Source organism: Emys orbicularis, chromosome 5 (assembly GCF_028017835.1).
Source record: "Emys orbicularis isolate rEmyOrb1 chromosome 5, rEmyOrb1.hap1, whole genome shotgun sequence".
Taxonomy (NCBI): Eukaryota; Metazoa; Chordata; order Testudines; family Emydidae; genus Emys; species Emys orbicularis.
The window spans coordinates 70,497,527-70,512,463 of NC_088687.1; positions in this window are offsets into that span (position 1 = coordinate 70,497,527).

A 14,937-nucleotide genomic window follows, 5' to 3' on the forward strand; every position below is an offset into this window, starting at 1 on the left:
TAAATAATTTGACAACTTGAACGTTTTAATGTATGTCAATGAAAAGATCTTCAAGCAAAAGCCCATCTGCAAAGCTTAGATCATCTGCTGTAAATACAGTGACCTGCTTTTGATGTAGAAATATGTTACTTTAGAATGAACTATTCTATGTGCTTTAGGCCATACATGGCTTTAGTCATGATGTATATGCATTATGTAAGTATGTATGAATGAGTGCTCCAGAAAGGTGAGAGGTGTTGTATGGATGAACAGTTAAATTGTGCCAAGTTCTACCAGAACCCTGTTTGACTGTAGCAACTTAAAGGTTTCATAGGCAGGTAAGTGGGACTCCTAGTCAGCAAGAACAGAATTAAAATGAAATGTTATGTTTCACTTACAAGAAATATTATTTTGATATCCTTTGATGTAAGTTGCTACCCAGATTAGCTTAGTTCCTGTTACCTTACAATGAACATTCACTGGCACTAATAAATCTGGTGGGTTTTTTTGTTTTTTTTTACAAAAATAAAAACTAAACAGATGTGTAGGCGTCTTTGGCTGTATTAACCACTGATTTATGTTGCTGTATCTCCCTTTTCCCTTCCAGAAAACTCTCTCAAGTGAAGTTCAAAGAATGAATCATTTTTATTCGTCCTTTGGATATAATTGTGCATTTTAAATATTGCATGGCTTTACTTTTCTATGGATCGTTTTTCAGGGTGCTTGCACAAGAAGAAATGAACAACATAAACTGGCAGAATGGAGCAGAGTTGCTCCCCAAAACCTTTCCGTACAAACTCATGTCATAAAACTTAACATAGCAGAAAACTATGCTTTAACTTCAATGCACAATATACTGGCATAGTTTGTTCTATTCCGGAATGGCTTAGGAAAACATTTTATTAAAATAATATATTTAAAGGAGTAGAAGAAGGGTTTGAGGAGGGGGTAAAGGGCAGGTTGCTGGGCTCTTTTCACTCCACATCATTCCATGTCATCTTTTTTCCCCTCATTAACTCTTTCCCTCTGGTCCCATCTCAATATTTTCTTACTAAGTTCTGTGTAGTGTAAACTGAACAACATTTGCCCTAACCACACAGGAGAATTTCACTCCTTTCTCCTTCACCAACATGCTACACGTTTTCCCACTTGGTGAAGTTTCTTCTGGCAACAGAATTTGGCCCAAGATGATGACAGTTATTTGGTAGGATCATCCCAGGTTTATGTAGGGAGGGACTCCTTCATGCATGCATCTCCAGTGGGCAGTTGGGGTGGTCAGTCACCTCCATTCTGAGGAAGACAGCTTAGACTGGGCAAGTTGAGGAGAGAAGTGAGCAAACTGAGATGGGTCCATCCAGAAAGCTGCAATATGCGAGAGCTGGGGTACAGTCTTGGAGCAGCCACAGGAGCAGGGCTGGCTCCAGGTTTTTTGCCGCCCCAAGCAACAACAAAAAAGCCGGAGTGCCGCCCCTTGAAAAGTGCCACCCTCAAAGGGCCAAAATGCCACCCCTTGAAAAGTGCCACCCCAGGCACATGCTTGGAACGCTGGTGCCTAGAGCCGGCCCTGCACAGGAGCTATGTTTCCACATATCCAGTAGCTCCATCACTGTGCATACTTGGCACGGAGGATCTGACACACATACTGGAATAGCAACTGTGTGTGTAAGAGGGGAAAGAGGGCTGCTATGCTTCTTGACATTGAGTTAGGGGAGTACATTTCACTTCCCTAACCCCTCCTTGCTCTTCCTAATAGAGCCCAAACACTTAGGCTTTGTGCCTTGGCCCTGTCCTCCTGTAGAAGAATTGTAATTGGTCCAGTTAACTCCATGTCCAAATAAGCAGGGGGAGTATATCCCTGGAAGGTTTTCACCTCTTAATTTATATATATATAAAAATACACAACTAGTGGCAATTGAATTCAACTTATTTTATTACATCGGTCCTAAAGAGCGCACAGAAACTAACATAAGTGAGGTTAATCTGGGGTAAGGTAGTTATTCAACTTGTCCTTGTATGTATTACACATTTGGTGAATAATCCCACATTGTTCTGAGAACCATGATATGGCGAAGTACTATACAGTGACCTACGCGTGGGGTGATAGCCAGATCAGATCTTTAACATTACTATAACTTTGGTTTTGTATTTTAAAAAGCTTAACTTTTATAAGCTTAAATAATTAAAATAATTGAGTGCAAACTTTGTTGAACTGGAGGGCTACATTGGCAATGTGCCAGGAGATCAAGGGCCAGGCCTAATTTTTATAAAATGGAGGAAATTGCTGTTGACCTCATAAAATAAAAGCCATGCTAATTCTTGAACTGAGTGATTTCTGTTCAGCTCAAGATGAAGCATTATATATTGGCCCTGTAGTCCCTGTGCCACACCTTCTCATTATAATTTGAGTGTGGCCGCAGTTTGAGAGTGGTCACCCAGCCCTTCTGTTGTTGTTGTCATTATTTATTAATATTTTTGTTGTGCTGAATTTATGGATCCCATATTGGGGTTAGGATCCCACTGTACTAGGCACTGTACAAACAAATAACATAGACCCTGCTCCAGAGAGCTGGATATAGACAATACTGATCAAATGTCCACTGCACTCAATGGTAACTGTTCCATTGACTTCAGTGATGTTGGATCAAGCCCCATGAGTAAGAGTGGGAGAGTAAGGTGGTAATGGAGACATATGTGATTGCATAAGTTAGTAGTTGGCTAAATTAAAGCGTCACTAATATGTTTTTCATTTAAATGCTTGTAAAATTAATTAGATATAAATGTGAAGAATGAAATCTGAGCATAAAAAAAGTTATAGCAATGACAGGAGCAAAAAAACCGAACAGAAGATTAAAAATATAATTACACTAGAATGAAGAGATACGTAGTCAATTTATAAAAAGAAAGAGATCTCAGTGGGCTAAGTTCTGCCCTCTGTTTACCCTGGCAACACCATTGGCTATTTTCAAAGCCCAGGGGGTTGCAGTGATGCAAAGATGAATGGAATTTGGCTGAATTACATTATAAGTATTTTATTTCACAGAGGCTGAGTGAAGGCACGTACAGTTTAAAACCAATACTTTTGTGTAACAGATGTGCTAATCCTCCAATTAATCTTTCATATGCATTAGAATGCTTTGTACTATATTGCTTCCATGTATGCTAAAGAAGGCTTATGTAATTAGCTAGATGTGTAGGATAGTCACTACTTTTTGTCATCCCTGAAACTACTATTGAACTCTAGACAACATAAAAATGATCTGTTTTCAAGTCAGTGAATTATATGGTGAGCTAAGTTCTTGCAACCCAACCCATGTGCAGAAGAAAAAGAAAAGAAAAAAGGCTTATCCTGAGTAATCTTTTCCTTACTAGCATAATTAATGCCATAATGCAATTTTTCCCCTTAGAGGTCTCAATTTTAGCTCATGGGGCAAATAGAGAGAGAGAGAGAGAGAGTTGAAGTAACACAAATGTTCTTATGCATGTTGTAATTAAGATAAAGTCAGTAACCCTGTCAAAGAAGGAAATTAGGTTAGTTTGGCGTGATTTGTTCTTGACAGATTCATTTTGGCTATTACTTATCCTCTTAACCTCTAGGTGCTTAGAAATTGATTGTGTAATTGTGTTCCAGTATCTTTCCAGGTATGCAGCTTAGGCTGACTGATCTATAATTCCCCGTGTCCTTTTAGTCCCCCCTTTTAAAGATGCTTAAACTATGTTTGCCCTTTTCAAGTCCCCTGGGACATCATTCTCCTCCATGGATTCTCAAAGATAATCTCTTATGGGTCCAAGATTGTTTCAGTTTGGTTCTTATGAACTGTAGTATGAATGTCATCCAGCCCTGCTGACCCGAATACGTCTAATGTAGCTAAATATTCTTTAACCTGTTCTTTCTCTATTCTGGCTTATGTTCCTTACCCTTTGTTGTTAATATTAATTGTGTTCATGGAGGATAGATCCATCAATGTCTATTAGTCAGGATGGGCAGGGATAGTGTCCCTAGCCTGTGTTTGCCAGATGCTGGGAATGGGCGACATGGGATGGATCACTTGATGATTACGTGTTTCTGTTCATTCCCTCTGGGGCACCTGACATTGGCCACTGTCAGAAGACAGGATACTGGGCTAGATGGACTTTTGGTCTGACCCAGTATGGCCGTTCTTATGTTCTTATATTCAGCATCTACTCACAAGTAACCTTTTTAATGAAGACTGAAGCAAAAGGGGCATTAAATACCTTACTCTTTAGCTCTCCTGACCCACTAAGTAAGTTTTGTTCCTAATCTTCATGAAACCAGATTTTGAAATAACAAAATCTTCTGCGAATCAGAATTGTCTTTCTCTGCCCAGCTCTAGTTATCAAACTATTAGTATACTAAATAATGACAATAGTAATAGCTTGGACTTATAAGGCTCAATCCTGCACCTGATCAATTTAATGGCAAAACTTCCATTTACTTGAGTGGTGCAGGATTAAATTCATATAGCACTTTTCATTTTTGACTCTTCATGTGCTTTACAAATTAATGAATTTAGCTTCAAAAGATCCCCATAAGGGAGATAAGTATTATTCCCCCATTTTACAAATGAGAAAACAGGCATAAGGAGGTGAAGTCAAAGGGATATCCAGGTGATCAGCACCTCTGGAAATCAGGGCCTCAGCGTCTCAATTTGGGGATCCAAAACCTGAGGCATTCTAAATTAAAGGACACATTTTTGTATGAATTTGGCTCTTAGTGACTTGCTCAAAGCCACATAGTACATTTAAGGTAGAGCCATGAATAGAATTCCCTTCCCCAGTCTCCAACTTAATCATAAAGCCATGTTGAGCTCTCTAGGAAAATTCTGACTTCCTTTAAAAAAAGGCACTTTTGCAGAGGATATTTTAAAGAGAACACAATACAGCTTTTGAAATTTCAACCATATTAATTCTGAAAATAAAAAAAAACCCAAATCCTATAGTACAGCAAGTCTTTTTGCAAGTCACCTCAGCATCATAGGGTTAAGTTAGGAGCCAAACTTGAAAAGCGATATGATTTTCAGTAGCCACGTCAGGCCAGGAACATTACAGCCTACCCTGAAAAAAATGACATTCTCCAGCTAAAAGAAAAAAATGGTTAACCTGCTAAACTTGATTTAAAAATGTTGCTAACCTGAGTGTTTGTGACAGCCGTGCTAAGTTACTGCTTTAAATCACCTTCATTGTCAGTGCTGTGGCTGTGTAGGGACTCTGCTAAGCGAGGTGCTGGGTGCTGGTGAGAGGAATGGGTTGCTGAGGCAGCCCTTCTCCCTACTCTCAGCTACTGCCAGTAGTCTGCCTCAGAGTATATAGATGGCTGTTCTCTAGCTTACATGATGGGACTTTCAGGGGAACATGGTGCTGCAAGAGTGCTGCTCTACTATCAGAGCACTATTTCACCCTCAGACTTCCTTTGGACTGCAACACCATGGGCCCAACTTTCAAATGTGGGGACTTAAAAAGGATGTCCAAATCATGCATTTGATCAGTCAGATTGACTCTTTGGCACATAAAATGGTCATTAACATGACTCAGTGCTAATCTGAGCTCACAAAACCTTCAAAAATGGCCTTCAGCTGTACAGCTAAAAGACCTTTCTGATGATGTGAGGAGAACCTTTATATTGGGGAAATTTTATGAGTACATATTTAGCTTAGTGTGTGGTAATATACCTATTAATAATTGGAGGTTGTTGCCTCCCACTATTAGTCACTGAAAAATTACCCTTTAAAGTCTCCACATTTTAAGTATACATTTGTATGATATTTATCTGTAAAAGCATAGAAAGCCTTGTGAGAAATTTTAACACTATTTTTATTCTTGAAGAAAAGAGCCTGAAATTGCCTGTGAGTAATATAGTCCAAGGTTAGTGAAATCTTTGGATTGCTGTGTACACATGAAACACTAACAGGTATTTAAATACTTTACATCCATTCACAGCTCCCACATTGGTCTATCCTTCTGTTCCAGTTCATCAGTTAATGGAACCCTTATCCCCAATGGTACAGATATTGCCAAAGTTCTGTTACTAGACAACAATATGCAAGGGGCAGCATGCTGCCCACTAATAACGTGTTATAGACCAAATTACTCAGTATAAGGTTATTTTTATTCTTTTCTATTCAAAGTGTATCACACTTTCAATTTACATTTTTTAATTATCAGTGCATTTTTCTGAAAACGGGAGGATCTGCCACCCAGTCTTGTAACTTATTTTTAATTCTGAGTTTAGTTAACTATTCCCCCCCTTCCCCACACACACCCACTGTTTCTTCAGTTTGCTGTGGGTTTATAGGTGGATCCAACACTTGGATATCACAGAATTGCCAGAAGCATGAAACTGAATTTTGAGCAAGGGATGTCTGTCGTACCACACCAAGGACAACGAGGTTAAACTGCAAACCCCAACTGAGAATTTACATTGAGTAAAAACTAAGAAAAGACTTCAAGATGTGTTAGACAAATTAAGAGCATCTTTGATTTTTTTAAAAAATGTATGCAAGAAGAATAGAAGAAATGCTAGATGTTGTGAAAGGGACTTCTACCTTAACATATTTGTCAGAACTCTTTGGACTAACATGAGGCATACTAAGGGAAACAGTGTTGTGCTATACAGTAGAGTCTAGAAACAAATTTCAGGAAATATTGTGAATATATAATCTAGTGTACTATTAATAACAAAGTAGGTATTCTATGTCTCTTAAGGATTTTTTATTTTTTCTATCCTAGAAGAGTCATTTGTAGAGCAGAGTTATAAATTAAAGTGACTTCATAAAGTGCATAATTCTTAGATATGTTGATGTATACCATTAAAGACAGAATCATACACTTTAATTCCAGAAGTAACACTATAATAGTGACTAGCAAAGTGAATGTAGACACCCTTCAGATGCACACTTTTTAAAAAGCATTAGTTTTTCAGATATTCCTGAACCATATGTCATCACCAATAAAGACTTGATGCTTTTTGTTTGTATAATTTTGAATAAATGACATTCTTACTTATTTATCAAATTTCAAATGTTAAGCTGTTCTGGTGACAGTTACCACCTTTTCATATGGCTAATCAGCAGTTAGTAAATCTTGTTTTGACTATCAAGGAGGGACCTTAGTGGATCTGTAGTTAAGGTAGCATTCAGATTTATACTTAAAGCAGGAAAATGCATACCCAGATAATAAATAATGATTTGCTTTATTAGTCATATAAGAATCTGTTTTCTTTACATAATTACAAGATACAGTGAGATTGTTTGATATCATTTAAAATACAGTGAAATCTTTATTAGGCCTCATCCTGTCTTAAGAGACAACATCAAAGTTTCCCCTAACACATATTAGGCCAGATCCTCCAATATGTATTGTTAAGATAGCTTTGTGCCACTCTGCTCGTTCTCGGTAGACCAACAGCCACCTTAACCAGATGTCAGAGGATCCCGCAGTGGAACCTCCTGTGATATAGGCGCACTCTAGCGACTCCTATCCCCACCCCATTCCCTGTAGTTGCTGCAGGGTTTGTGGATGGGGAGAAAAGAGTCTGGGCAGGGTGTCCCTCTGATAGGCTATTGTAATGGCCCTTTTGAGCCACTGGAAGTCAACTCAAGTTAGAACGGTTGGGAACGACTGGCACATAGGTAGTGGCACTATGAGCTGGGAGTGCAGTAAACCACCTTTTCATCACCCCCTTCCCCCCCCCCCCCGACTTGCATTTAGTGCTTGGCCAGATCCCAGTATCTTGCCTACTGAGTGACCTGCTGTATTAGTCAAGCAGTGTTTTATCTGTCCCTCTTTTGAGTGGTCATTTAAGACAGACCTCAGAGTGTTTGCTATAAGGAGCCTCATTTATTTAAAATTCTATATACAGTGAAAAAATTTGCCGTATTCCCTTTCTTGAATATGATATATATATTCCATTTACTGAAAGAGGCTGACTAAGGAAGATACAAATTCAGTACTTTTATCTGAAATTTGAAAACAAATGACCTTGAAAAAGAGCAAGTAGCAAGAAAAACAGCTTTCGAGTTTCTCATATTTTGCTGTTGTAAATTATTTGGATTTGTCTTGATCTATCTTTTAATAAACCACTCGAGGCTTAAAATGTCAAAGCAGAATTTGAAAACAAGAAGCGCTGTTGAGAGAGAGAGAGAGGCAGCTGAAGAATGAAAGAGTGGTGATTAAATGTGGTGGTGTCATTAATTCTGAAAGACAAGAGAAAGCCTTTTTTCTTTTTGTTCATGCTTTTCATTGCTGTAAGATCATGGAAAATATCCCAATGTTTGTTCGAAAATCCCATGTGGTGGGTGAAGCTGTTGAATGAAGAACAGCTGTGCGCATCCTAAGCGAGATGGATTGTTTCAAGTGAAATGGTCTCTAGAAATAGCGTTCAAATACTCTTACTGTCTGATGTGCATCCAGAAACGAGCGAGGTATATGCCTCTTATAGACCCATGTTAAATACTCATGGTTTAAATACTTGTGACTTGGGAATACTTAATATTTGTTGTTTAGTTTCCTGTTTTCTTTCTTTACGTTAAAAAAAAAAAAAAAGTTGTGGAAATCAGACACGAGTTTGCAGTTAAACTCATCACATCATCAGAGGTGCTTAATGAAATGAACCTTTGGCACAAATAATACAGCTTTGTCAAGGAACTAGAGTATTCTCCAAACTACATCGCCACCCTTGCTTGGTTTGTATTTTGTCATATATCTTTGCTGAACTACAAATCTACGCAGAAAAGCATTTATCATTTTTAACTTAGTTTTATTTTCCTATTAGAAATACCTTTGAGTGAAATGATCTTCTCCATACAGCTGTATTTAATTCTGCAAAAGTGGGCTTGGGGAAATGAGATCTTGTTCATACCAACTAAGTGATTAAATCTTGAACAAAATTATGGTAGGTGGCATGGGTTTTTTTTTTGGCTTTGCTGCTTCTGTGTATTTCCTTAATGTCTGAAACAAAGTATCTGTGTTTTGAGGAGGGTATTATGGGACAGATTCACCAAACATGAGTTAGTTTAAATGCAATTAGCTGCCTCATCTTATTTCATTAAGATCACATTGAAATTTTGAGAATTGCCTCTGTTCTGCTTTTACATGCCTGGGAACATTCAGTATAAAGGCTTTTAGGTCGCTTTTTAAAAAAAACAACAGCAGCAGCATTTCATTCTGCATTAAGGCCCTGCCCTTGCAAACTTATTGCACATATTTCACTTTAAGAAATAGGATTCCCTGGTGCTACTCACATGCTTACAGTTAAGTATTTGTTTGCAGGATCAGGGCGTAAATCAATAATTCAAGATGTTGATCTATAAATTCCTTTTATGATCTGGTTCCAGTGCACTTTAAAGACTATCTGCCTCTCTGTCTTCATTCCCTGCCTGGACAGTTGAGATTATCTGAAATATCTGATCTGATAGTCCCCAAATATGTTTGTCTTGAAGGGTGAGGCAGGAGGTCTATAGAATGGGGTCACAGCTCTTTATTTTGCTCCTAAGAAAACTCAGTTTTCTTGAACTGCAGATCATACCAATCTGTTTACCTGGACTTTTTCTTCAGGGGGGTGTCTGAAGCAGTAAGGGGTTGGGGAAACCTATTTTTGCAGTAGCTACTGTAGCACTGGTTCACTGATGCCCTGGACTGTTTTTAACTGTTGTTTTAAATCCACCTGGAGATTATAGATAGATGCATCATATATATTTAAAAACTAAATAATTATTTTCTGGGGCTAACTGGTACAATGTGTTCATGATGTGCCAACATTTTACTCCTGGCATTCTGGTTTATGATATGGCTCATGTAATAAATCAAATGAACGTGGTAGGCATTTTAAAGCATCACACAGCTTTTGTCCGCATCATAAAGCCTCCTCACACCTTGAAACAATTTGACAGGACTGATCTTAAACAAGGCAAGAAAAGTCTTGTTGTCAATCCACTCAACCATGCTCCCTCTAGCACACTAATGGGCTCCCTTCCCACATTTCCATAGACATTCAGACAGTGAGACAATAATTTTGCAGAAGTTTTGTGGGAAATGGGTACATTATTCTTTCCTTTTCTACTCATGAGACATTCATTATCCATTACCTTTTTCTAAATCTTTTAGTCTTTGGTGGATGGATGGCAAAGCCTGCCAGAATTCAAAAGTCAGGCATTAACATCATGTACTTATTTGCTTTTGTTCTAAATCCAGTGAATTCAGATTTCCCTAGATGATAATATAGAGACATCAATATATCACAGACTCTCATGGTCCATGCCAGGGCACCATTCCATATGTCATCCATTCGAGAGGTGTGTGATTAAGTGGAAGCACAATAGGCCTGGAGTTTCCTCCCCTGATCTCTTTCTCATCTGGATCCAGGACAACCCTATCCTGTATACACACAGCACAGCAGAGGTCATGACGGGTGATAATGGAAGCTGAATGGTTACAAATATGGAATAGAAGTGCAGCTTCAGCTATTTGCACGGTCAGTGGAGAGAACCATTTAAACTATCTTACTCCTATACATTGTAAACAAATATACATAAAAAATGATTGCAGAAAATGTGGTGGACTTAACCCAGGGATCATGCTCAACTTTAATTTTGGTCTTCTTGCTGGGTGTCCCTTAAAAAGAAAATATAATCTACAAATATGAAATTAAATTTATATTTACTAAGTGTATAGCAGGGTGTTAGTATTAACAATAGAAATGCTTTAAAAAGCAAAAAATAATTACCTGGGATGCTTTCATATAACAGTATATTTACTATTCCTCAAATTTATTGAGGAAAAAAAGACATGGCTAAATGAGACCAAAACAAACAAAAACAAGCAAACAAAATCAGTTATGAAACATACTGTAGACACCAAGATAGTTAGTCTCTCTTAGAAATCTTTATTCAAAATATAAAACTGCCTTTGGAAATACCGTATCTTGGACATTGTGGATTTTTCCACATGCAATCATTATGTCATGGCTGAAGTATATGCCAGTAAAATATGCAGCAGTACCTTCCACCGATGTTCTATGGTCATTGTGATCTCTATTCTATGAAAATTCAATAATAGAATGTTTTATGGTTAATTTTTCTTTGAAGATAGCTCAAAAAGAAGTCCTTTTATACCTTTCCCTACCACACTTCTTAGTCTTCAAAGCTACTATGAACAGAAAAGTATTTTTGTACATATTCAGAGAAATCTAAATGAATTATAATAAATATTCATCTAGGGACTGAGGATATTTTATGCCCACGGGGCTTCATTTCAGGAATGTGTCTCAGTACTCTGAGCACATCACCCTTTTTTTCCAGGTGCAATTTATCTGTTAGACCACCTTATTAGCTTCAGAACCAAGAAACAAATAATTTTCTCATTGCTCTAATTTTACTGAAGCCCAATTTTTAGAGAAGATCTATGCTCTTGCCTGAAGACTACTGGTTCCTAATCAGAGTTTGGTGAACATTATGATTTAAAATAATTTACTCTTCTCCCTTTCTTCTGATGGTTGTTTAATCTAAGAATTAATTACTATTGTTCTTTGTATACTTTAGTTTGTATTTCAGCCATGCTAGGAATGGGCCTTTTTCTGTGTTTCTCAATGCCTGTAATTCAGATAGTCTAGTCCATATTTCTCAGAACTCTAGTTCTTTATTTATCTACCTGTCAATCATTCTATTTGCCCAGGGATCATGATAAATCAGTTTTCTTAGTCTCTTGTACAGCTGTCAAGATGAGGTGCTACACAGACGTCCAAAGGAGTTGTATAGGCCAGAATTTCATCCTTACAGTTTACCACCCAATATCCTTCCTGAATTAAAAGGGTTCATTACTTCTCATCGGCTTGTTTTTCAACACCACAGATCGACTAATAAGACATCTCTGACATTCAGTGTAATCTTTAACTGTCAAAGGAAATAGATGCCAAGTAATTTATAGGCTAAGAGTAAATTGTAATCTTAATAGAGATATGTTTGCATTTCTGACAACTTTTTTCTTTTGTGTAAATGAACTCACTCTTCACTACCTTCTATCCCATAACCAAATCTGAAAGAGACCATCTACTGTGTACCATAGTGTGCTGAACTGTACCAGAAAGTGGAAGAAAGAAGAAGAAGTGACCAGGGGAATGAGAAGTTCTCATTTGCAGAGTAGCTGCACTTATTTGCAGGGACCTGTTGGGATGTACCCCCATGTACTGGTTGCCCAGATGTGTGCAGACTTGTCTTAGAGACTGGACAGGGGGATGTGACTCTCCCAAGTGTGCTGGTAGCAGAGAGCAATGCATTTGGGGATGCTAGTAGGTTATAAGTCAGCAAAAGGATCATATTTGAAGGGTTGTGCACTCACTGGGCTCCTTCACATGAGTGAGCACCCTGTTGGATAGAGTGTGCACATATTGCTCTGGTCAGCAGCTCACTGACTCTTGCAGATTCCCTCAAGGAAAGAGCCACATTAGTTATGGCCTTTGCCACAGGAAGCTGGCCACCCCCCTCTTGTGGTCTACACACACCATTTCTCAGCTGCACTTTGGCCCAGGCATTCTGCTTCTATGTCGGTGCTTTCAGTTCCTGCAGGAGCTTATTGTTGTAGCCCTGCACCCATTATAGCATGTTGTGGAGGAGGCGCTGGGCCAATATGGCAGTGCCAGGTGTTTTCTATGCTCCAGTTGTTGTTGGGCCTGCATGAAGTGACACTGTTCTCCATTTGGGTGTATGCTGTGGGGCAGGTGTTTAATACTGGGGCAGATCTCCCCTCATCTGTACTCAGGTCCATGGGGTGGGGAACTGCTTTTCCTGATGATTGTGATGGCTCATCCTTTACCCTTATGTTATCTCCTCATCTTCACAAGTGCTGTCACCCCTTCATGGCTAGCTGGTGAATGCTTCTGGTGGGCCTTAAATCTGCTGGCCAGTGCTGGGTTGTGGGACTGATTCTGCTCCAATGTTCTTGGATGAATATGAAAAACAGACTACCACAAATTCTATCCACACAGGAAGAGGCAAAGCCATTACAAGCCTCAAGGACACTAGTTACTGGGTTAAACATCTGGCTACAGCTACCTACAAAGAAGCAATCTTGGCTGATGCTCAAATAGGAGTGGGGAAGACAGCTGAGGATTTGCTGCCTCTGCATAAGGTGATGACTGTTAATAAAAATCAGAATTCTGGCTAAGTTCTCTGTACAGTAGGGCAGCCTGGAGCAGGATAAGGAGAAGCTATTGGAATAAAACTGTTTTAAAATGCAAAGCACACAATCCAGTGCACAAATTACATCATAGCACAATTTCTGAACTCTTGCCACCTTGCTGGAAGCATGAGTGGTGTCCAGTACTCCTTTCCATGGATATTTTTTCCATGGACAGTCCAGACCTCCATTGTCTCCTCTTCTGAAAGAGCCTCGGGCCTTAATCTGTGGTCAAAACTGCCTTCCTAGCCGCAGTCACACTCTTCTTTACATCCTGGTTGGAGTGCTCTCCACATCTTCTTGATATCTTCTAGACCCTCCTGTGGCCTCTTAAACATCCTACACTGCTATCTGCTACAAGAATGCCCCTTGTCAAAGTCCCTGATCACCAGTGAGCTTTTGCGCACCCACACCATCTGACTTTAATATTGCCACTTATCCTTTCAAAGAGCTCCAGGGCATATTATATTAGACAGCCATTCATCGTATTGTATAAGATCTCTTGTTTGGCAAGATGCCTCCACCAGCAGTGGAGTTAACAACTAGTGGGTTTCTGTTTTTGCTGGCCTGGTTGGTCTGTAAAGAAACATACAGTATTTGTGGATTTAGAACCTGCATAGCAAACAGCCTTCCAGTGAACCCAGACTCCCCTCCCATTAGCCAGTGATTTCCTTTAGCAAGTAGCATACAAACCAGAAAAATGTTTTCCCATAGCAATGCTTGATCACACCCCAGAGTCCTTTCTGCATAGCTTCCATTAAAACATTATTGGGAACTTCTGATTAAAAGAATTGAACTTACACAGCAAATAAAAATTCAGATAAATTATCTGTGAACATGTTCCTATACTTGCAGCAGAAAAGGTGCAAGTTAAGTTAGTGTTACTTTAGTTGTATCAAACAGGACTTCACGAACCAGCTGCATAGAAACAGAAAGATGGAGCAATACTGAGAATGCATTTCGGAAAAAATACATGATTCCTAACAACCCTCTTGAAAATCCAAGGTAGGTGCACCCTCACAGTCCCTAGAAGACACAGCACTTGACCTGCATGTGCATTTATCTGATCTTAATTTTCATTAAAAAATAAGCAACAACGAAAACTTTTGAAAATGCTCATGACAGAATGCACAAGAATATATACAGGCAAATACACAAGAAGGAAAGCAGGGGGTTAACATTTTGGCCAAAAAGTAAAAGACATTTCTTCCCTGAAGAGCTGACAACCATAAGGTTTCAGAGGCCGGCCTAATCCTGCCTTAGCAAGGGGAGATGATGATGACCTCTTGAGATGCCCTTCCAGCCCTGCATTCTTTGACAGAATTAATGTACTAGTGGAAGGGGGGGAAACTGAGTTGTTATTTGTACTTATTCCCAATTTTCTTTCATTTATCCTGTCTTTCCAAAAAGCAGGAGGTATACTTAAGAACTTTGAAAATGGCTGAATAGGAAGCTAATGTTTTGCTTTCAGATGCTTGAATGCAGTATAGATAGTCGCTGAAGCTCTGCAGGAACTAAAATGTTTGGACATTTTTTCACCACCTGACTCACTCAACTTTTTAAATCACGATGGACTCACCTTGTTTGCCTGTGCTGGGTTTTAGTTTGGAATAGTTTTTAGAGCACTGTTCTGTGTGTGCAGAAAGCTTGTATTAAAACACAAACCACAGATATGTAATTCTGCAGGGGTTTCATGATTAGCTGATCGTACTCCAGCAACACATTAGAATAAGTTGTAAAAGCCAAATAAGCCAAAACAAACCCACCTCTGAC